Source organism: Leopardus geoffroyi, chromosome B3 (genome assembly GCF_018350155.1).
Source record: "Leopardus geoffroyi isolate Oge1 chromosome B3, O.geoffroyi_Oge1_pat1.0, whole genome shotgun sequence".
Classification (NCBI taxonomy): Eukaryota; Metazoa; Chordata; class Mammalia; order Carnivora; family Felidae; genus Leopardus; species Leopardus geoffroyi.
In genome coordinates this window covers 32,472,512-32,497,207 of record NC_059337.1, presented here as the reverse complement: position 1 = coordinate 32,497,207, position 24,696 = coordinate 32,472,512, and the positions used below count along the sequence as shown (strand labels likewise).

Below are 24,696 nucleotides of genomic sequence, written 5' to 3'. Positions count from 1 at the left end.
TTTTCTCACCCATCTTCTCAAGATGTCCCATGAGGGAGGGAGGGGGAAGCTGCCTGGAACAGAGCTAGGACCAGGGCTACACCTGGTAGGGAGACTGTGGGGGCTCAGTCAGGCCAAGCCAAGCTGATGGTTTCAGAGGCCCCATGGGGTGCAGCAGGAGGAGGCCTTGGTGTCCCCAGAACAAGCCCTTCTCTTTATTGTGACTAACCCAGAAGCTGACAAGAGGGAGGCAGGTGGGGAGGGAGCCCTCAGTCTCAGTGGACTCTGGGCTTCAGGGACCACGCCCTGGGTGGGGCTGCCCACAGGAATGCAGACAGCTCTTGGACTGGTGGCTAGCCTCAAGGATAGTGGAAGACGGTGTTTCTCATGGGTTCGTCCTTGCTGCTTGGGGCTGAGCTCAGCCGATTGGCTCTTTTCCAACCAGTCTTCTAGATGGCCCTCAGGGAGCTTGAGGACAGTTATTGGCCACTTCCTGGCCCACCTCTCCTTCTCCACCTGGATACTCTGTTCCTGCAGGTCTGTCTGTGACATGTGGGGAAATCTGCATTTGGAGCCAAAGTCACACTGGCCTGTCAGTAGAAACTTCCCGCGGGGCCGCTTCTTCTGTTCATCTAACAAGATGGCAAATGCATCTTAGAACAGGTCATACCAGACGTTCTTGGCTTTGAGGTGCTGCAGCCCATTCAGGTGTTTCTTGTGGGTGTGGAGCTTGTCCTGGAAGGAGTGGTTGCCGTAGTCACAGAAGTAATGCTTCCCCATGGCCACCTACGCCGGGTGCTGCTGCTGCCTGGCTCTGCAGGGCCCAAGGGCTCTAAGCTCCTCCTCCTTCTGTGCCTTCCACCTTCTTTAGCTTTCATTTTAACCCCTTTCTTTTCCTTATTTGTGGTTTTTCTATTAAAATGTTCTCTTGTGGTAAAATATGCATAATGTAAAATTTTCCATTTTAACCATTTTTGAGTATGCAATTCAGTGGCATTTAAGAATATTCAATGTTGTGCAACCATCACCACCATCTATTTCTGGAATTTTTCACCATCCTGAACATAAACTGTACTGTTAGTTAACCTTAAAAATAAAACTGCCAGTTCATTTTACCAGCAAAAATGGGTCTATTCAGGAATAGCAGAGACTTGCAATCTGGGACCAACAAGCTACAGCAAAAACCATAGGTAAGTCTGGAGAACAAAGGCGAGAAACTGCTCTTTTATAGAGGAAAGGGAGAAGTTGGGAGAAGTGTTATAAACAAAAAGTCCAGTGAAGTAAACCAGGATTTGGAAGCATAGTGGTTTCTCATTGGCTGAGTAGTAATTGTCTCTCATTGGCTGAGCTGTTGCTAGGGGGAGAGGAGGGTAGCCTTTTCCCTCCTGGCTGGATAGTAAAGGAGTACGGACATGCAAAGTCCATTTCTTCCTCTTGGATTTGTGATTGATGATGAATGGTAGGACATGAGAGCTCCCCCTACCAGCCTTCCGATTCCATTTTAGTGGTTTCCCTTTATTAATTTTCATAATGCCCATTAAATAGTAACTTCTCATTCCTTCCTACTCCCAAGCCTCTGCTAACCTCTAAGCTACTTTCTGTCTCTATGAATTTGCCTCTACTGGGTACTGCATATAAGTGGGAGCATACAATAGTTGTCCTTTTGTGTCTGTTTTTTTTTTCCACTTAGCATAATGTTTTCAAGGTTCATACATGTTGTATCAGAATTTCATTCTTTTTAAAGACTGAATAATATTCCATTATATGTGTATACCACATTTTGTTTTCCATTCATCTGTCGATGGGTATTTGGATTATTTCTACCTTTTGGCTATTGTCAATAATGCTGCTATGAAGATTAATGTGCGAGAATTTATTTCAGTCCTTGCTTTCAATTCTTTTGGGTATGTACCTAGAAGTGGAATTCCTGAACCATCAGGTAATTTTTATGTTTAACTTTTGAGAAACTGACAAACCATGTTCTATAGCAGGTGTTCCATTTTGAATTCCTATCAGCAATGCACAAGGGTTCCAATTTCTCCACATCCTTGCTAATACCAGTTATTTTCTGGGCTTGTGTGTTTATTTGTTTTTAACTGTAGCCATCCTAATGGTTGTGAAGAAGTATCTCACTGTGTTTTTATTTGCATTTCCCTAATGGCTAATGATATTGAAAGTCTTTTCCTGTGCTTATTGTCCATTTGTTTATTATCTTTGCAGAAAGTTCTTTTCAAGTCTTTTGCCCATTTTCGAAGTGGGTTGTTGGTTTTTGTTCAGTTGTATGAGTTTTTCTATTTTTTATTGACTGGATTTATTTTTCTGTCTCTCCTGAATTCCTAGGGAGCATACAGTGGATCCTCTCTATTTGTGCTGTCCAGTATGATAGCCACAAGCCAGAGGGGACTATTTAAATTTAATTTTTTAATGTTCATTTATTTTTGAGAGAGAGAGAGAGAGAAAGAGAGACAAAGTATGAGCAGGGGAAGGGCAGAGAGAGAGGGAGACACAGAACCTAAAGCAGATTCCAGGCTCTGAGCTGTCAGCACAGAGCGCAATGTGGGGCTTGAACTCACAAACTGTGAGATCAGGACCTGAGCTGAAGTTGCAGGCTTAATTGAATGAGTCACCCAGCCACTAATTTTTTTTAATTTATTTTTTGTTTTAATGTTATTTAATTTTGAGAGAGAGACAGAGACAGGGTGTGAGCAGGGGAGGGGCAGAGAGAGAGAGGGAGACACAAAATCTGAACAGGCTCCAGGCTCTGAGCTGTCAGCACAGAGTCCATTGCAGAGCTCAAACTCACTAGCCGTGAAATCATGACCTGAGCCAAAGTTGCATGCTTAATTGATTGAGGCACCCAGGCACCCTGTGACTATTTAAATTTAAACTTTAATTGATTAAAATTAAATAAACTAAAAATTCAATTCTTCAGTGGAATTAGACACATTTCAACTTGTCAATCAATAATCATGTGGCTGATGGCTATCATATTGGACAACACAGAATGAACACTTTTATCCTCACAAAAAGTTCTATTAGACAACATTGTTCTAGATCTACCTTCCATATCTTTTTTTCCCCCTAATATTCTGCATCTCTATTTTTATGGTCTTCATCCTGAGAGAGGCCCTTGACTTTACCATTCACACCTTGAATTGGTCTTCAGTCATGCCCAAATACATTATTGACCTCTAATATTTAATTTTAAATCTTATTTAGCAATTGGATTTATAAATGTCAATATTTCCTTTTGTTCTTCTATTCATAGGAGCATATTCTTTTTTTAAAAAATGTTCATTTATTTATTTATTTTGAGAGAGAGTGAGAATGTGAGCAAGGGAGGAGCAGAGCGGGGGGGAGAGAGAGAGAATCCTAAGCAGGTTCCATGCTCAGCATGCAGAGCCCAATGCAGGGCTTGATTTCATGACCATGAGATCATGACCTGATCTGAAATCAAGAATCAGATGCTTAACCAATTGAGCCACCTAGGTGCCCCCATAAGAGCATATTCTTATAGATGCAGTTTGCTTTTGATTAACTACAGGGACTCGAATTCACTTAAAAAAACTTTTTTTTATGTTCTATTTCCTGAATTAACTTTGTTTCCTCCAGGGTTGAATGTCCTATTTGTTCATCTTAGTTCTTCTCTTCCATGCTGTTGGTTTTCCTAATGTCTAGTGATTCTTAATTGTCCATTTACATTTTTAAAATGCAAGGCTATGTTGATATATAGCTCATATTTATTATCTTAACAATTGAAGTTCCATTTCCACAACTGGGATCACTCCTTAACTGCAGGATTGATAGAAGGTTCTAGGTTGAGAACAGTCAGATAAGCTACCACAGTTGTTAAAACAAATGGAAGGCTTTATTCTAGAGGTGAGTGTTTCATTTCAATCATGGGTGGGGGCTGCATTCCCTTATTTTCTTTCTTCTTTTCCTCCATGTATATTGTGAATGTACAGAATTATCTCGGACCTAATTTGATTCTCTGGTCTCAAGAATTGACTAGGCAGGTTCTCCAATTTGATTAGAGAGTGGTAATCAGGGGTCTATCCTGGGGCCAAATGCTGCAGCCAGCTGCTCTAAATAGAGAGAGGAGCTCAGATGATCCAGGACAGACCTTTAATTAGTTACTCCACGGTCCACTTGTGCTCTCTGCCCTTGCTGACTCCTTGAAACTCTGAGAAAACTCATCTCTAGCTTATGTTTCAGATTTCTGCTACTTTTGTTTGTTTAGGATGTGGATTTCTCTACTCTGCTTTCTCCATCAGATGAATGACATCTGCCCATCTTCATTAATTGATCTTTGCTTTTGTGGACCTCTGGTGCATTAGGTGGTATTAATCCTCAATTTATAGTGATCAGTTGTCATTAGTACATTGTTCCATCATCATTGTTGCTATCACTGTTTTTTTTCATCATCACACACCATCTCAACTCCTTTCTTACAGGATGCATGTATTTTTGCTCGATGTGTGTTTGCATTTTTAACTGATATAAATGGTACTAAGAGATTTGTTTTCTTTTCTTCAATGTTGTGTTTTAAATATGTACCTGTGATATCCTATAAACACCAAGTTAATGCTTCAGAATTCATCCTGATATTCCATTATAATCCTCCACTGCATTCATTTATTTATCCTCTGGTGTTGGATACCTCAGTTACCTCCAACTCTCTACTCCCACAAGCACTTGGTAGGGATCTCTATTTCCCCATATATTTCAACAACATTTGCTATTCCTCTACTTTCTAATTTTTGCCCATCTGATAGACATGAAGTAGTATTTCATTGCTGCTTTAATGTGTATTTCTTGAGCATCTATTCCTATTTACATGTTAACAATTTGGATTTCCCCTTCTGCAAATTGCCTGTTATATTAGCCAAGATATACTAGATTATGCTGTTTTAGCAGACAACCCAAAACACTGTTGGCTTATAAGAAGAAATGTTTATTTCCTGTTCTTGTTAGTGGTCGGAGAGGTTCTAGTCCTCAGCCACTAGGGGACCCAGGATGGTGGAGCAGCCATAATCTTAGAGATTGCCAATCATTATCCCAGAGGAAAAGAAAACTTGGTTAATCGTGTATTGACTCTGGAGCTTCCATTTGGCAATGACACACTTTATTTCTACTCACATTTCATTGCCGTAGCTAGTGACAGGGCCATGTTGACCTTTAAGGGTATGGTAAAGTACAAGCGTACTATGTGTCTGGAAGGAGGAGAACTGGAAATATTTAGTGAACGTCCCTAATGACAACACTGGTCTGTCCTTCTGTCAAAAAAAGTATTCAACTTGTTTGTTTCCACTCATAAAAACTACACCCCCTCCCTACCTAAGGCAGTTGTCTAAACATCTGGAGGGAAGGAAAATTTTTTTCTTTCTACCCTCTGGGGGACCCCTATAACAAAAGACAGATTAACAAGATAAAAATAAAGAAAAGGTTATTAACACTTACATTTCATATACACATGGGAGAAACTCAGGAAAATAAGTCAAAGAGGTGGCTTACAATGCAGGTTTATATAGCATCTTCAACAAAGAACAATACATTTGTAGACAAATGATGGGACCGAAAACACCCCACACATTTTTAGGCTTCCAAGGGTGACAAATGGGGGAAGGCAAATATATGGGAAACTAATGGGGGCTAGTTCGTAAAGTTCATATGTAGATTCCAGGCTCATAGGGTCTAAAGTTACCTCTGGTGATTAACTTTCATTTTTTCTGGTAGAGAGGGAAAACTTAGGTCCTACTTTTAAGCAAATAGGAGAAGGACAGGGAGATTTTCTTGTATTTGCTTTTTCTCAATTGCCTTCAGCTCAAAACATTCCTTATGCCAAAGTGGCATATTTTGGGGTGCGTATTCTGGTTTCTTTCACATTCCACCCAGTCATCCACACTCTGTATCCCAGGAATGCATATGTTCCTTGCTTCAGCCCCAATTCCCTGCTCTGGGAGTAGTTTCTCTGTCCTTTGTTCTCCATAACCCTTGGCCGTACCTTGTGGAAGTTTCTTTTTTTCCCATCATCCTCTTTGGCCTAATCTAACATAGACATTAGCACATTTCCTGCCCACTGATGGTGGGGGCTATAGCATCATTTTAAGACTTAAAGAGTCAGAACATTTATGCTCATAATTTCTTTGGCCATTCAATGCTTCCTAAAACCTTAGTAGCCTTCTTATTTATTTTATTCTAATTGGTTCTGTGTGACAGAGCTCATCCACAGCCATTTTCTAGATGTACTTCTTGGATTTGCTAGGTTCCTTTCTCACCCTATTCCCCACCTTTTCCTTTTTACATAATTGCCTGGTAAGGTATTGAGTTTATCAGGCTGTTGTGGAAGAACTGCACGTTTAGTCTCTTAGAGCCATTTGGTCAAATTTAAAGGAATTACTGATACCTCACCTTTAGTTGAACCCTTGCCCTGAGACATCTTTATCCATTCAAAGGTTTTTATTGATGGATAAAACAGTTACAGACTTGACATGATCCATCAGGAGGCTGAGATTTTAATCAGCCTTGTCCTTCCAAGCCCTTAGCATTTTTTCCTTTTACTTGTGAGAGTTGAGAAACAGTTATCTCTTCCAACTGTGCAAGACCCCAATTTTCTGATCCCTCTCAATCTCCTTCCATTCCTGCTTGGAAATGTGCCAATAACTTTCTGCTTATTTCCAATGCAGTCAACAGAAACTAATGCTCACTACTCTCTTCCTTCCCTCTAGGGTTAAAAGTTTATTAGGTATAAGACCTACCTTCCAAGTTATTGCAGACGACAGTTTTATCCAATATTCTGCCACTACATAACATAAAATGCTATCTCTCCAACATCTGCTCACAGGTTCCTTGCCACCCGGTGACCAGTACTAAGCCATTGCCACATATTTTAGATTATGTTGTTATGGTGGAACCCCCTTTCTATATCAGATAGGATAGATTAAATTAGGCTTGGTGATGGACAACCATAAAATCTTAATGGCTTGAAACCACGAAGGAGTATTTCTGGGTCACTGCAAGTCAACAGGGGCTCCACTTATCACAGCCACTCAGAGACGCAGGCTAATGGAGTGACTACCATCTCTAACATTGCTTATCATCAGGCCAAAGGGAAAGAAAATATGGTAAACTGCACAATGATTCTTAAGCTTCTGCTTAGAAGCAATACTTGTCACTTCCACTGAAATTTTATCTACTGACCAAGCTACAATGGCCATGCCTAACTTTAAGGAAACGGGAAAATGTAATTCTACCATGCATCTGGGAGGAAAACCAGAAATATTTGATGGAACAAATAAGGTCACAAGATGTGATCATATACTTTCTTCTATTATGTCTATCTTATACTTTCCACGTTTAGATTTTTAATGCATCTAGAGTTCCTTTTTTTTTTTTTTCAACGTTTATTTATTTTTGGGACAGAGAGGGACAGAGCATGAACGGGGGAGGGGCAGAGAGAGAGGGAGACACAGAACTGGAAGCAGGCTCCAGGCTCTGAGCCATCAGCCCAGAGCCCGACGCGGGGCTCGAACTCACGGACCGCGAGATCGTGACCTGGCTGAAGTCGGACGCTTAACCGACTGCGCCACCCAGGCGCCCCTAGAGTTCCCTTTTTAAAAGAGTTATGTAAAACTAATTTATTTGAATCCTTAAAATAAGCCAATATTCTCAATATTATCAACTATAAAATTCATTATTTCTCCTCTGACTTATGATTCCATCTTCACCAATTTCAAATTCATGACATCTATTTTTGTTCCATTGACCTACTTGTTTGTTTCAATTCTGGTTCTACGTTATTTTTAGTACTATGGCTTTGTAGACTGTGTTAATATGTATTAGGAAAAATCTTTGCTCTTCTTCAAAGTTGTCTTAATTATCTGTGAACTAGTCTTCCCTATAAATTTCAGAATCAATGTTATGTTTCTAATTTATTCTTTTAATGTTTATTTATTTTTGAGAGAGAGAGAGAGAGAGCATGAGTGGAGGAGGGGCAGAGAGAGAGGGAGACACAGAATCGGAAGCAGGCTCCAGGCTCTGAGCCATCAGCACAGAGCCCGATGTGGGGCTCGAACTCACAGACTGCAAGATCATGACCTGAACTGAAGTTGGGTGCTTACCCAGCTGAGCCACCCAGGTGCCCCAAGTTTGATAAGTTCTTTATAGAGTTTGGATATCCCCTTTATCAGGTATGTTGTTTACACATATCCTCTCCCATTCTATAGGTTACCTTTTCATTTTGTCGATTGTTTCCTTCGCTGTGCAGAAGCTTTTTATCTTGATGAAGTCCCAATAGTTTATGTTTGTTTTCATTTCCCTTGCCTTCAGCGACATGTCTAGTAAGAAGTTGCTCTGGCCAAGGTCAAAGAGATTGCTGCCTGTGTTCTCTATGATTCTGATGGCTTCCTGTCTCACATTTAGGTCTTTCATCCATTTTGAATTTATTTTTGTGTATGGTGTAAGAAAGTGATCCACTTTCATTCTTCTGCATGTGTCTGTCCGGTTTTCCCAACACCATTTGTTGAAGAGACTATCTTTTCTCCATCGGATATTCTTTCCTGCTTTGTCAAAGATTAGTTGACCGTATAGTTGTGGGTCCTGGATTTTCTATTCTGTTCCATTGATCTATGTGTCTGTTTTTGTGCCAGTACCGTACTGTCTTGATGACTACAGCTTTGTAGTATAGCTTGAAGTCTGGAATCATGATGCCTCCAGTTTTGTTTTTCTTTTTTAGGATTGCTTTGGCTGTTTGGGGTCTTTTGTGGTTCCTGTATTTTTTTTTTCTTTTAGCCCCTTAAACTTGCCATTCCATTTCCTTCTAGTTTCTATAGTTTTGGTGCAAAATTATCAAATCTTACTGTTGCTTCATTCTCTGGATGCTTTTAAGATTTGCTACTTTGCTTTGCTTTTCAGCTATTTGACCATTAAGTGCTTAGATGTGGATTTTTTTTTTTTTTTTTGTATTTATTCTACTTGGGTTTCAACAAGTGTCTTAAATCTGTACATTGATATCCTTTGTCAGTTTTGGAAAGTTCTTGATCTTTCTATCTTCCAATTTACTTCTTTTTTTTAAACTTTGTTTAGTGAAAGAGAGAGCGTGAGCAAAGGAGAGGAGCAGAGAAAGGAAAAGAGAATCTTAAGCAGGCCCCACACTCAGTGCAGAGCCCGACATGGGCTCAATCCCACAACCTTGGGATCATGACCTGAGCCAAAATCAGGAGTTGGAAGCTCAACCGACTGAGCCACCCAGGCATCCCCTGAATTTTACTTCTGTTTCATTCTCTCTATCCTTTAAGATTCTAATTGCACATATGTTTGAGCTTTTGATTGTGTCCCACATGTCTCTTGTGCTCTGTTCTTTTCATTCTTGTTTCTCTGTGGGCTTCAGTTTGGATAATTTATATTGATATTTGAGTTCACTACACATGTCTATTGCTGTTAAACCCAACCAGTGAATTTGTAATTACAGATATTATATTTTGTAGTTTCAGAAAGTCCACCTGATATTTTTATAGGTTACAATTCTCCATTGAAAGTATTCTTTTTTAACAATTTTTTTCAAACTTTCCATTTTCCTCTTTGACATATTTGTAATGGTTATTTAAAATGTCTTATCTATAAAATAAAATAAAATAAAATAAAAGTTTCTTGTCTGCTAACCACAAAATCCGGGTCATCTGTAGATCTTCTCCTATTATTATTTTTTGTCCTGAGGATGTGTGATCACATTTTCCTGCCTTTTCACATGCCTTATAATTCTTTATTGTGCACTGGAGATTGTATATACATGAATTGAAGCTGAAGAAGATGATATTTTCCCCCAATAGGTTTTACCCTTACTTCATTAGGCAGATAAGGTAAGGGGACAATCACGATATAGTTTGGTTAGTTTCTACCTCTTTGGCTATAAGACACTGTGGGAAATTCCTTGATGCCTTTCAGAGGTTTGAACTTAGCTCTTTAGCCTCCAACCAACACAGCTTCAAAATTTGGCAAATATCATAAGAGAGAGCTGTATATTTGACAACCTCCCCCTTTCTCTAGCAGGACTTTGTGTCCTAAGCACTGTGAGACTGTGGGAAATTTCAGTTTGTTATTCCACACCCTCTCGCCCCGACCACCATGCCCCCAGCTTCCTGTGCCACTCAAGCACTCAGCAAATGTTCTGTGGGAGAAAACTGAAGGCCACATTGATTTCCCATCTCTCATCCTTATTACTCCATTGTCGTCTCCTTCCCTCCAGCCCCAGGAAGGGATGCCTCCCCCCAGGCTCTGAATCCTGTCCCTTTCTGCTTTCTCAGAAATCTTTATGTACCATATATCATACCCCTTCTCCCTGTGCAACTTGTCTTCTTTCTTTCTTGGTACCTTACCATGAGCACATAAGCTCAGGTCTCTCATATCTTGAAAAAAAGCACTGCAACCTTATTTCATCTGTGTGCTCTTCAACTACTGGTCCTTCCATTCACCCATCCACTTATTTGGCAAACTTTGATTGAATACCTACTATGTGCCAGGCAGTATTCTAGGTGGAATATATAGCATGAACAAAAGAAAGTCCTGATTCTTACGGAAATTATATTCCACGGAGGGATACAGAAAATAAATGCATAAGCGAGTAACATAGTCAGAAGGTTAATAGGTTTTAAGGGGGAAAATCAGGCAGAATAAAAGAGTTGGAGATGACTGGGGATGGGGGCTAGGTGCCTATCACTTTATATAGGGTGGTCAGGGAAGCCTGCCATGATAAGGTAACATCTGAACAGAGATATGGAAAAAAGTAAAGGAAGTTGCTGTATGGACACTTGGAGGAAGAGTGTCCCAGTCAGGGGGAATAGCAAATGCAGAGGTCCTGAGGCAAATGTGCCTGGCGTATTCAAAGAACAACAAGGAAGGGAGCATGGAGAGGAAGCAAGGAGGAGAGTGGCAGATGGGATCATATGAAGAGCAGAGGGTCAGGTCACGTAGGACTTTGTGAGCCAACATAAGGACTCAGCTTGTACCTTGGAGAAATCTGGGAGGAATCAAAATTTACCCATATTTGAAAGGACCATCTAGCTGTTGTGTAGAAAGTAAACTACAGACAGAAAAGGAAGCAAAGAGACCGAGTAGGATGCTATTGCACGTGACAAAGATGGCTTGCACCAGGGTGGTAGCAGTGGAGATGGAAAGGGGTCATCTGGTTCTGAATGTATTTCGAAAGTAGATACAGTAGGATTGCCAATATGGGATTTGCAAGGAAGAAAAATCAAGGATGACTGCAAGACTTTTGGCCTGAGCTACTGGAAGAACAGAGTTGTCGTTACCTGAGATGGGGAAGACTGCAGGAGAAAAAGGTGTTTTTTTTTTGGGGGGGGGGGGGTGGTATTTTATTTTATTTCCATAATGAAGGGTGGGGGTGAGTAGAAATTATAAGCTTGATTGGAGACAAGTGGAGATGTTGAGAAGGCAGACAGATACACAGAATTCAAGGGCACATTCCAAGCTAGGGATTTAAATTTGAGAGTTACCATTGCATAGATCATATTTAAAGCGATTGGAAGATGAGAGGATGAAGGGAGTGGGCATAGAGCCGAAGAAAAGAGTTCCTGTACTAAGTCCTGGTGTTCCCCATCACGAAGGGGTCAAGGGGAAGAGAACGACCCAGCCCAGGATATTAGAAGGAGCAACCAGTGAAGGGAGATGAAAAGCAAGGGACGGGAATGTTCTAGAAGTAGAAGTTCTTCAAGAAAGAGAGTGAATAAATCAGGGGAGAGAGTGAAAAGACAGATGATGCAAGAGAGAGGGAGGGTGGCTGGAGTAATGTCCTCAAGTAGGTGAGAGGACACACGAGGGGGCCGGCCTCCGTAGAGCACCCAGTCTCACCCACAGCACCAGGGGCAGGCAGAGCACGTGGGCCCAGTTGTTCTTTCTCCTCTTTTAGCTCTGCTGTCCCCAAGGGTGGCTTTCCCCTTCTGCCTCCACCACCTGACCCCTTTCTTGGTCTCAGATCCATGAGGCACACCCCTGGGGTAGTCAGATCAGGGTCTTCCCACCCTGTGCAGTGGGAGACCAGTGCCAGACCCGGACAGCCCCTGGTGTTATTCACTTGTCAAATTCTTCCCATTCTTCAAAGTCGTCTAGAAGCCCATCTCCTCCTGGTACCCTTGCCTAACCTTCGCAGCCCCAGCCCACACTGCTTCCTGCTCCCCAGCCCTCCCACTTCCTCCTCCAACCCCAAAGCTGGCATCGAGGAGCATCCTTGGAGACCCAGGGTGGAGGGAGGATGGATGCCCCTTCGCGTGCATTTCGACGTATCACCAGGAGGGGGCTCAGTGTAGCAAGTGCGGTTGTCAACCACAGTGGGGAGAACTTGCAAAAGCGTGGTGAAGCTGGAGGCCATCTGTGAGTCCCTTCCTGACTTTGCAGACGGCTTGGACAAGTGCTAGCCTGTCTCATCAGTCCTGCCGGCTTCAGGGTCCCCGGGGGACATCCTTCAGGTGCTCTCAGTGAGAAACGATCAGGTGACTCAGCACACCCTGGAGGGGACTGGGCAAGACCCTTTCAGAGGAAAATGAGGCAGAGACCCAGAACAGCTAACCCATTTAGCCTGGTCACAGTCCTCAGCAGGGCTGGGAGGGGGGCCCTGGTGTCCTGGTTTCCAGGCTACTGTCCTGTCTGCACCCCGTTCCTCCTAGCCTGGGTTAAGGCATTCGCTCCAGAGTTCAAGCTTTCTTTCAACTACAACATGAGAAGGGGTGGGGGTGGGGAGGGGAGCCTGGCTGAGGAGCCTGGAGGGGAATGAGCTGGGGTCCGGCCTTGAGGAAGTCTCATCGAAATTACGTGGGCCATGCAGAGAACATGGGGCAGCTGGGCACGTGCTTCTTAAAGGACAGAGGGAAGTTAAATGGATTTGTCAAGCTTGAGAGGCCTACCTCTGATAGACTCCTTTTCCCTGAGGGACACTGAGGGAACTGAGCTGTGCGAGTATTTACGGAGGCACGGAGGGTGTGAAGGATGATAAAGTGAGACCACGTTTTGACAGCAATGCTGCCCCCAACAGAATGGTGAAGGGCTGACCAGGGAGTTTCTAGGGTGAGTGGAGACCCCCCCCCCCCAGGGGTGGTTGGGGTCATTCCTCAGAGGTGGCCACGCATCTTCCTGAGTGGATAAAGTCAGTGCTGCGGCTAAAGACCCGGTTTGGAAAGCCAAGGCCCCGCACGGGTTTGTCTGTGGAGGTGTCGGGTTTCCTCTGAAAGTCTGGTTGTAGAGATTTCTTTAGAAGTTATATTTGTGATGATCTCATCGTGGGAAACGAGGAAAGAAGAGATGCCAAATATGTTATTGTGCTGAAAATCCTGTTTTAAGAAAACAATCGCAAGATTGTATTCATTAACAACTGCTAACCACAAAAGTGGAAAAAGCAGTTAGGCCAATAAGAAATAATCCCCACATCTGATGAAGTGAGTGTCCTTGGGGACTGGGCCAGGGGGAGAGAGCCCACTTCTGGTGGCAGAAGCTGGATGGGAGGGACGCTGTCTGAGGGCTGACTGGGGACACTGCAGCTCATACAGCCTGCTTGCCTCGGACTGGGCTTTTCCCCAAGGATCAGTGACCTGAGTGGCCACCCAGCCACAGCCAAGGCATGGTCCAAGAGGGGCCACTTCCATCACATAACACGTATCTCCAGATGAGAGGGAGAGCGGTGGGGGGAAGCCAGCAAGAGAAAGGGGCTGGGTTTGACTGTCGTCCTGCCTCAGAAATGAGGGATTGGCATGAAAAGCCGGCAGATGGGGGCGCCTGGGTGGCTCAGTCGGTTGAGCAACCAACTCTTGGCTTGGGCTCAGGTCATGCCCTCGCAGTTCGTGAGTTTGAGCCACATGTCGCACGGGGGCTCTGTGCTGACAGCGCAGAACCTGCTTGGGACTCTCTCTCTCCCTCTCTCTCTGCCCCTCCCCTGCTCTCTCTCTCTCTTTCTCTCTCAAAAACAAAGACAAGCAAACAAAAACCCTGGCAGAAGAAAAAAAAAACAACAACAAACACAACTCCCAAATGTTACGGAAAACGTCTCCTGGCACCACAGTGCCCTTTTACTCTTGTTGCTTTGTTTCTTAACTCCATTCCAGCCCTGCCGTTCAGAGAACCTCCCCAACCCTCCAGCAGCAGGACAGGCTCCAAGATGGATTCCTGGTAACGGGAGCGCTGTAAGCCTGGGATGGAGAAGGAAGAGGAGAGGGGGAGGAGGCTGAGTGGCTCCACCAGGGTTAGGGGAGGAGGACAAACACTGGAGATGGTGATCAGGAAAGAAGAGGGGACCGCGGGTCAGACAGGGGCACAAGCTGGTTACACAAGCTTGGTCAGAAGATGTGCTGTTATTTTGCGGTGTGTATGTTGGATGGGGGGGTGGGGGCGGATACTCTTGAAGGATCAGTTCCATGCTTTTTGCAGGCTGCTCCTGTTATTTTGCCAGCCAGATGCTTCCAGCTGCAAGTATTTGGATCTAGACACCTGAAATCTACTCCAACACTCAAGAGCCAGGAATAGGAGAGCAGAAAGCAGGAGAGCTGTGACCATCTTCAACCCGATACTGGATCCAGTCATTTAGGGGAAACCTGGTTGCCTTAGACAGTCTGGGCTGGCTGGCTGGCTGGCTGGCTCCAGATGGCAGCCCTTTCAGCCCTAAATGAGTGGGTGGGGCTGGGTAGGGTGGTAGCCTTTGCCAAAACATCAGGGACGTGAGGCCTGAAAATGCAAACAATTCTGGAGGTAATGTGCAGCCTGAGCAGGGGGAGGCCAAGGCCAAGATACTGGTAAGCTTCAGAGAGAACTTTGAAAAAATGCCCCAATGGGGCCTTCAGTCCCCAGCATTGCCTAGACTGGATTTTTCTTTCTTATGGAAATGAATAGTTCTGGGTATTGTTCTTAGGTGAGGCATGCCAATGTCCCTGAGCTGCTTTCTGAAAGATGGGCTGCTAGGCTGCTCCAAGGAGCCAAAAAGCCCCTACCTTAATTAATTCTGGGTTAAGGAATCCAGTTTGCTTGATTTAAAAGTGGATTGAAATAGACGAGGAAAATTCTTGTCCCTTTGTACGTTAAAGGAGGCAAAAGGAAGTTGTCTCTGAATTTTACCAGCAACTCAGAATTTCTGTTCTGAGGAAAGTAGGAAGAGGGTCAGATCACCCCGTCCCTTCGCCAGAATGATGGTCCTTACAGAAAGCCTGGGGAGGACAGGACTGTTGAGGGTCACCATTCATCGCTCAGTCAACACTGAACGAGCAATGGGGGCAGGCCAAAGGCTGGAGGCAATCCAGCCTGGGGTGACAGCTCCACAATGCCTTCAGGAACCAGACTTTTTCTGGCTTTCTCCTAGCCGCCCTTCGCTTTTGTCCTCATAGTTGCAAGATGGCTGCTTTACAAATGGTTTTGTGTCTGCACTTTAGGCACAAAGAAAAAGAAGAACACAAGGCAAAAGGCAGAAGCACATGCCAGCTGAGCCTGCTCCTTTTTATTATTTTTTAAAATATTTAATTGTTGGGGGCGCCTGTGTGGCTCAGTTGGTTCAGCGTCCCAGTCTTGATTTAGGCTCATGTCATGATCTCATGGTTCATGGGTTTGAGCCCTACGTCGGGCTGTGTGCTGATAGTGCAGAGTGTACTTGGGATTCTCTGTCTCTCCCTCTCTCTCTCTGCTCCTCGCCTACTCATGGGCGCACGCACTCTCTCTCTCTCTCTCTCAAAAATAAACATTAAAAAAATTAGTTGTAGGGCACCTGGGTGGTTCAGTCGAGTCAGTTAAGTGTTCAACTCTTGATTTAGGCTCAGGTCATGACCTCACGGTTCCTGAGAGGGAGCCCCGAGTCAGGCTCTGTGTTGACGGTGAAGAGCCTTGCTTGGGCTTCTCTTTCTCCTCTCTCTCTCTCTGCTTCTCCCCTGTGCACATGCGTGCTCTCTGTCTCAAAATAAACTTAAAATATATACATTTAATTGTGGTAAAATATACAGGAGAGAAAACTTGTCATCTTAACCATTTCTAAGTGCAACAGTTCAGTAGTGTAATGTACATTCACATTATTGTGCAACTAATCTCCAGAACTCTTTTCATCTTGTAAAACTGAAACTCTGTATCCGCTAAACAGTAACTCCCCATCCCCTCCTCCCCCAGCTCTTGGCAGCCACCCTTCTACTCTCTGTTTCTATGAATTTGACTACATTGGGTGGGTATTTCATGTAAGTGGAATCATACAGTATTTGTCTTTTTTGTTTGTTTATTTATTTATTTTTGAAAGAGAGAGAACACAAACAGTGGAGGGGCAGAGAGAGAGAGAGAGAGAGAGAGAAAGAGAGAGAGAGAAAATCCAAAGCAGGCTCCAGGCACTGAGCTGTCAGCACAGAGCCCAAAGTGGGGCTTGAACCACAAACTGTGAGATCTTTACCTGAGCCAAAGTCTGAAGCTTAGCTGACTGAGCCACCCAGGTGCCCCTGTCTTCTTGTGACTGGCTTAGTTGGCTTAGTATAATGCCCTCAAGGTTCATCCACATTGTGGTTTGTATCAGAATTTCCTTCCTTGCCAAGGCTGAATAATTTTCCATTATACATATTGCCACATTTTATTTATCCACTCATTTATTCATTTATCCAATCAAACAACTTGAGTTGTTTCTACTTTCTGGTTATTGTGAATAATGCTGCTATGGTTATACAAATATCTCTTTGAGACCTTGCTTTCAATTCTTTTGGGTTTATACCCAGAAGTGAGATTGTTGGATCCCACAGTGATTCTATTTTTAGTTTCTTGAGGAACCACCATGCTGTTTTCCATAGTAGAAGCCTGTTCCTTTAACAAGTTTTTCCCCAAGCCCCAACCAGTGAGTTTCACTTCCATCTCATTGGCTGCAATGGGTCACGTGGCTACTTCTAGCTGCAAGGGAGTCTGGGAAATGATGTATTTTTGAGTAGGCATAGAATAAACATTCTCTCTGCACTGAGGAGATTGCTGTATACTGGGATGGTCACTCTGGCTGTTTGTGTCAAGGCCAGGTGTCTGAGTCTCAGCTGAGCCTGTCCTGCAGACACTCTGTCTATTCCCTGCCCTAGCTGTTTACCCTTTCAGGGGGATCAGGGTCCTCTCAAGCCACTGCTTCCAGTAATGAGAGGCAATACTCATTTCCTTCCCATTTGACCTGATCTCTGAAACAATTAAGGTAAAAGTCTCCCCCCTGCTCCATGCCAATATAAATTGCGCTGTGCTATTCCTTCACTGTCCATCATGGCTGAGTCATATGTCTGCAAATTATGAGTTCTCTGGGACAGGACCTGTGTCGCCCCTGCAGGGCACAAGGCACAGGGTTGAATCTTGGTAGAGGGAAGGAGAGTACCTTCTAGATTCGTTCAAATGCCACCTCCAGGGTCCTGCTGCAGGGAGCCTGGCTCTCAGCCTAGGGACAACACCTCTTCCTTGGATGTTTCTCCCCAAATTGTGGGGCTTGGTGGGGGCTGCTCATCCTGATATCTACGAGGCCAGGCCCAGGATGGACATGCCCTGACAGGGCAGGGGGAGCAGCATGGGTTGGCGGGGAGGCTGATGACCTCCAAGGACCCTGGACCAGATGGCCAGGTCTTGAATGCCTGCTCTCTGCCCGCATCAACTGCCGAAGCAGTTACACAGACACACTGGCTATCAAGTTTATATTAAGAAACACAAGTGCACATAGACTCCAATACAGAATTGCTCACAAACACACATATCCATGCACCACTGACACACACACACAGACACACACACACACAGAATTAAGTTTGCATTCAGCACTTAAACTTAAGGAGACAAATCCTGTTTTTCCACTTAACAGTCTTATCCTCTAGTAAGTTATTAATCTGTTTGTGTCTTAATTTCTTTATTTGTAACAATGACGATAATAATGGCGGTATGCACCTCACTGAGTCGTGAAGAATAAATGAGAGATAAAATGGTAAATGAACTTAAAACAGTGGCTGACACACAGAGACACGTATGTATTCATTTATATTTCCTGACCCCTTTCCCCTTTTGCTGCTGCCACTTGATGGTGGGCCTGGCAAAAGCACAAGGTTAGAGTCCTTTCATCCAGCCTCAGGTTTCTCATCTGTAAAATGGGGATAATATTATCTGCCCCTGGTGGGGCTGCTGTGAGGATCTAAAGAGGCCCAGCAAGGAAAGCTAGTAGACTAGACTCTGGCCCAAAGAAACCTGGCTACACTGTAGGTGTTACTGTCTGTAACTGATGAAGAACAGGTCAGAGAACAGGTGCAGGAACAGGATGCGCCAAGGCAAGGGCCTGACCCCCCCCCCCCCCCAATCTCCTCCCACGCTGGAGCTGGGTCCTGTAAGGACAGAGCCCAGGCAAAGTGTTGGGGGTGGGGGTGTCAGAGCTGCTCCCCCTGTTGGAGCCTGGCCTGGGGCTGGGGGCAGGGCTGGTCGGGTGGCTGTGGGTGGGAGGGAGGAAAAGAGGAAAACCAGCCCAGTGGAAATTACCCTGCGGTTGGCTCAGGCGCCCACGACACTGTATTTATAGAGAGCTCCCTGCAGCTCTTAATTCCTCGCAGTCGAGTTAACCCTTTCCAGGCCGCAGTACCAACCCGGGGCATAGGGAGAACACGGGGCTGGGGTCGGCCAGCGGGATCCGGGTTCTGGCTCTGCCGCCAGCAGGCTGGAGGGTGGGGGTAGTCAGCGGGCAGTCACCTGTCCCCTCTCGCAGAAACTACACGTTGGATCTTGGGAGTGTGGGAACAGGGCGGGGGGATGGGCACGATCAAACCAGCGCCCCCTGGCCCGACTCCAGGGTACGGACTGGGGTCTGGGGCGGGGTCCGGGCCGATGCCCTGCCCAGCGGGCGGGCTCAGGGCTCAGGCCTCTGCCGGCCCGCCGCCGCGGGGCCAATCCCGCCTCTGGGGCACACCCGGGCTGCCTTTCCGGGCCCGCGGCTTCCTCCAGCCCGCCCCGCCCCTCGGCCTCGCGGGGCCGCCCCCGACCCCGAACTCCGTCCCGGCCTCGCGGCGGCGGATACTCGACAGCGCTCTGCCGCGTCCCCGCGTCCCCCCCCACCCCGCGTCCCCGCGTCCCCGCGTCCCCGCGTCCCCGCGTCCCGAGAGCCGGCGCGGCGCGGTGAGTGCTTGCGTGGCGCGGGCCCGTGCGGGCGGGGGCGGCCTTTGTCTGCGGCCGAGCGGTGCGGGGCCGCCGAACCGCGTGCCGTGCCCTCCCTCGCCGGGCGCCCGCACCCGGCCATCTCCTCGGGTCCGCGGCGCAGCCCGGCTCTGGGCCCCCGACGCGCGGGGGCCGCCGGAATCCAACCCCGCCCCAACCTCGCCGCCGAGGGGGCTGGGGCACTGAGGGACCTGCCCTCACCCGGGAGGCCCTGGAGGAGGCTGGTGGGTGCTTGTGATTACCGGAGGCCCTGGGCGTGCAGGGGCGTGGGGACAGATCTGTCACTGTGTTGATTCTGGAAGGCTCAGGGAAGCCAGCCGCAGTTAGGAGGGAAGCGGGGTCTCCCGGGCCTGTAGAAGAAAACACCGAGTCCCATCCCCGAGGAGGGAGAGCTGCCGGGGAGGGGAGGGGTGGAGAAGGGAGCCCCACTCTGCTTGGCCCTGAAGGACCGAGTAGAGGACTTTCACGGGCAGCAGCGGGAGCAAGGGGGACAGATTCCGAGAACCGGTAGGGACAGCTGACCAGGGTGAAAGGTTGAATAGGTGTTGGGGTGGGAGGCGAACACGAGGGAGCAGGGATGGGGCGGGCAATTTGGGCTCGGGAAGTGTCCAGGAGATGGTGGGTGAGGTGGGACGGAGAGGAGATGGGGAACTCGGTGGCGGGAAGGTGGGGACCGGGGTGGGGACACACTAGAGGAGAGGGGGTTGAATCTCCCAAGGAGATTCCAAGGCCCTCGGTTGCTGTTTAGGGAGGGAGTTGGCAGGTTTGGTGGCCTAAGGCAGTGAACTGCCAGAAAAGGGGATTTATTTCTAAGCCAGACCTTCCCTAATGAGAAATGCGTGACAGATGACTCAGATATGGATGGATCTATCGCTGAGGGAAAGAAAACGTTAGGCAAAATAGTAAAGCAGAAAACATTGGGGGAAGAGGGAAAGGGTTTGTTTGACTTAATTGAGAAAAACTATTTACCTTCAAATTGGATGTGGATAATTGTAATGAGTCAATTTCATCATTAAATTAAGGCGCCAGGTCCTTTTTTACACGCATGTCTTTAGAAGTTAGCTTCTGTATTAGAAAGTAATGAAGCTGTTCTGTCTTTAAGAGAGTTATTCATTTAGTTTGACTTCCTCTCATTCCCTCTGGCCTCCCAGAAATCCCTAGGAAATCTGATGCTGTGCAGCCTTCCTTGTAGTTTTGGGAGCTGAGGGAAATTAAAGTCTGAACTTGAAATTGTAGTCGAAACTTGTCTGATGGGTTGGGCCCATCTGAGTGGCAGGGAGGGGTGGAGGGCTCTGGGGCTGTAGGCTATGAGTGATGGTTCATATTTCCAGCTCATTTGGGGATGGGAATATTTTGGGGTGAGTACATTTCCCTGATATCTGGAGTTCTCAAGCTTTAGCACTAACACTTATATTTAACTATCGAGCACGGAACCCTTTCTGTCTCATATTACATACATCATAATCTGACATTAGGACACGTCTGGCATCAGTGAAATTTTTCTTCTTGACTTTGGGTCAGGGCTGTGAACGTGGGTTTTTGAGCTAAGGGGTTGTAGGGCAAGGGGACTTTTGAAGGAGTGAGCTTTGCACCAAGTGGCCTCAGCAATGCTTTTATTGGTCCCATGACTGATGTTTGGAGTTCTTCCTCTCTTCAGTGACATCAGTAGTGGTTTCTCCTGCTTGCCTTCAGTGAGCTTTCCAATTTACTCCAGACTCCTGTGCTGCAAGAACTCAGACCATTGGAGGGCTTGGCTTGTTAGAGGTGAGAAGCCTGTGTTAATGCAAGCCTGATGGTGGGCATGAGTGCTGGGATTTGGGGACCTGTTTTTCTGTCCTGTTCCTGGCCCTCTGCAGTCTGACCAGGTACCCAATGGAGGCAGGTTGGCTGAATGTTGGAGATGCTCCGATGCCTGACAGCCAGGTTGGGTGCTTGAATGTTTGTGGAAAGGACATTTTTGGAAATGTTGTCCCTTCTGAGGAGGCTGTGTCCTTACTCTGGTGAGGGTGACTTCGAAGCCTTCCTGGGAGAATTCCTCCACCCTTCACCTGTAGTCTGTCTTGTCTTGTCTGGAGTTATAAATCTTCATTCTTTGGGGCAGGATTTGGCCTTGACAGTGAGCTGGGCAGTACCGTTTGGGGTCCGATTGTCAGGGTGATCACAGAGCTGTGATTCCACAGCACCCAAGGAGATTCTTAGACAGTGTTGTAGAACAAGTCTCTGGCCTGCTGCTGGCTGGTTCTTGGTTGGACATGTGGGGTTTTATTTCTTTTTTTTTTTTTTTTTTTTTTTTTAATTTTTTTTTTCAACGTTTATTCATTTTTGGGACAGAGAGAGACAGAGCATGAACGGGGGAGGGGCAGAGAGAGAGGGAGACACAGAATCGGAAACAGGCTCCAGGCTCTGAGCCATCAGCCCAGAGCCCGACGCGGGGCTCGAACTCACGGACCGTGAGATCGTGACCTGGCTGAAGTCGGACGCCTAACCGACTGCGCCACCCAGGCGCCCCGGACATGTGGGGTTTTAAATGTGAAGAAAATGATCCAAATCCAAGCAGCCTCCAGGATTATGACCACATGGGACCTGAGGCTGTGGACCTGAGTCATGGGGTCAAGGGAGGAGGAAGAAGGGCAGGCAGGATGATGTCACTGCCCATGAGCTTATCCTCTGGGTGGGGGTGTCCACTTCTCATTGCTGTCTTTTTTCCACACCCCAGGCCAGGAGTGACAGGGAGGTTCACTAGCAAATGGGGAAGCATAGTCTGGGCTTAGGGGAAATAAGAGGGTGGGAACTGGTGGATGTGATCCTTGAGAAATTTCCTTTGGTCTCAAGTGGATCAAACATTTGGGAGAGGGCACATGTGCTTTTATGCAACCCTTGGCTGCCGCATCCTGGTTTTGCCACCCCTGCAGTATGAAGTTCCAGATAGGAACATGGAGTTTTCAGGTTTGGGGTGGGGGGAGGTTTGTTCTGGATGTTTAGTAGATATCATCTCATTGAATCATATCAGTCCTGTGGAGTAGGGTATCATTAGCTGTATTGTATACATGGGCAAGCCAAGGCCCAGAGAGGGGAAGTCACATGTCCAAGGACACACAGCTAGCAAATGCTGGAGCTGCAATGCTGTCTGTCCCTAGAACAGGTTCTTTCTGCCACTCTGGAGGCAGGGAAAGGCTTTACCCCTGCTTCTGGAGTCTGGCAAGACGTGCTAAAGGTCCCGACAGCAAGGCAGAGGGGACTCATTTGGGAGGCTGGGGAGAGAGCAGGCCTGACCTGGGTATCCTAGCCGGGGCCATTGCTGAGAGTGCTTGCTTCTCCAGAGGCCTAGTCCTCAGCACTCTCGTGCCTCCAGAGCCCTTCCTCCACTCTCCAGTTCTGACTCGTGTTCCCTGCCAGCTGCTCCCACTCTCCCTCTCATTCTCTTTGTGGTCCAGAGAATGGATGCCTCCTCCACGCCCCTAATTCCTTTGGGCATCTGACCTTCCTGAGGCATAGGGAGAGTATCAGAGGGAAACCCACTAGGAGTGGGGAACGAGAAGCATTTTTTATTGGGATCCCGGGAGTAGGAAGAGATACTATCTCTGGGCTCCCAGGTTACCCTAAAGTCAACATGGCCTCCCAGGGACTGGGCCTTCCCTCAGGGGACACTGGAGTTTGTGCACTGTACTGGGGGATATGGTAGCAGCAGGGGCAGTAGGGGCTGGAGCCCATGATGCTTGGTGCTGCGGGTCTTGTATTTGGGAGGAGGAAGGGGGAGAGAACCACTAGGGATGAGCCACAGAGATGGGACCAGATTGTGAGTCTGCTGCTTTGGAGCTGGGGTGCAGGTGGGATTCTTGGTGGAAAGGGGGTCATAGAAGGAGTAATGGTCTCAGGGACCTGATGTATAATCCAACAGAGGAGCTCCTGGCTGGGGAGCGGGGGTGATGCTCAGTGCAGGGGGTCCAGGAGGCCTTATCCCTATGCCTATGGCAATAATCGTGACAGGAATAACAATTATTACTGCTGTTTGTAGGTGCTGGGTGCTTTCCCAAGTCCTTTCTGTATATTGTCTTATTTTATTCTCATAGCAGCCCTTGTGGGGTAGGGATTGTGACTCCTGTTTTAGAGATGTGGAACCAAGTCTCAAAGAGGTTAAGTCATTTATACTTGATCATGTGTTTAGCAAAACTTTTGAGCCAGAATTTGAACTGGGAGCTGCCTGCTCCTAAGCCCAAATTGTATCCTGGGGCAGATAAGGTGGCCTCACGATTCCATTTAACAACACAAAAGGCCCAAACTGACTCAGGTTATCAGGAAAAGGGAAGGTCAACAGGGGGGCCATTCGAAGGCTGTCCTATAATCATCCTAGAAGGTAATTTATAATCGTTATTTTATAAATGAGCCTCAGAGAGGATGTCTTCTGAAAGTCTCATGACTAGGAAGTGGGGAGTCTGGATTTAAACCTGCATCTCTGACTCCAGAGGCATTTCCTTAAACACCAGGGCTCACTTCTTCCATGAAGTCTCTTCTGACTACAGCAGCTCAACCTGTGATCAAGCTTATAGCACGGGATGGTGGTGGGACCTTCCTTTGAGGACTGAGGCGATAAAGACCTGGAGAGACATGGGTTTGCCCTAGGGAGCCTAGCAAGTGAGTGACGGAACCTGGTCTAAAATCTATACAAATCTTTGAAGTTGCTGTTTTCTTTTTGTTAATTGCAAAGGAATTACATGCTCATTGTCAAAGTTACAGAAGTATATCAAGAAGTGCACATAGACGCTTACCCTCATTCCCATGCCCTGGAGTTGGGTTCACTATCACACTTCCAGACCCTTTTCCCACATACAAACATCCATCTCTTACTATCTATCTAAACACACACGCACTCCTTCATTTATTCAACAATGCATTGAGCACTCATTATGTGCCGGGACTTTGCTAGAATTAAGGATACAATAGTCAATAGAGCAGATGCTGTTTCTTCTCAGGGAGGTTCTAGTATGACATGAGGAAAAGAAAGCTGTGCAGTGAGTAACAGGGATTTCCTTGGAGTGGCAGATCTCTGCCTGGCTTTTCTGCCAAGGTGACTCTCAGGATAGAGATGTTACCTATGTCATGCATGTTATAGGACGTAGAAGAGGCCACTGTGGTGAGGGGCAGATGGGAGGAGGTGAGGCTGGGGAGGTGAGCAAGGCCGGACCGGGTAGGGTTCTGTGGGCCATGGAGGAGCTGATTAAATATTGAACGTGTTGGCCTGATGCAATTTATGTTTTTATAGCAGTTATTCTGTTTGCTGTGTAGAGTCAAGACTGGAATATACATACAACTGGGTGGGGAGACGAGAGAGAAAGTAGAGGGACCAGTGAAAAAGCTTTTGTGGTCATCCAGGCAAGAGATGATGACGACTTGGCAGACCAGAGAGAACCGCACAGGTGGAGAGAAACAGGAGTGAAACTATCAGAAAAGTCAGCAGACTTTTTTTCTGCAAAGGGCCAGAAAGTAAATATTTTAGGCTTTGTGACTATTGCAACTACTCTGTTCTGCTGTTTGTAGTGCAAAAGCAGCCACAGACAATAC

General features: G+C 46.4%; 1 protein-coding gene and 1 pseudogene across 2 annotated transcripts in view; one reads left to right on the top strand and one right to left on the bottom strand.

Moving 5' to 3' along the window:
- Nucleotides 1-254: 254 nt before the first annotated feature.
- LOC123583621 lies at nucleotides 255-810 on the bottom strand (annotated as a pseudogene).
- An 18,041-nt stretch (nucleotides 811-18,851) lies between these two features.
- The window catches only part of CD276 (CD276 molecule), a 28,093-nt gene continuing 22,248 nt past the window's right edge, over nucleotides 18,852-24,696 (top strand). Inside the window, exon 1 of one of the 2 annotated variants that reach the window (XM_045449138.1) lies at nucleotides 18,852-19,098. The gene's annotated coding sequence lies outside the window, so the exon portion shown is untranslated. Of the gene's footprint in view, nucleotides 19,362-24,696 lie in introns of both variants that reach the window. The other variant, XM_045449137.1, reaches the window with a different exon arrangement.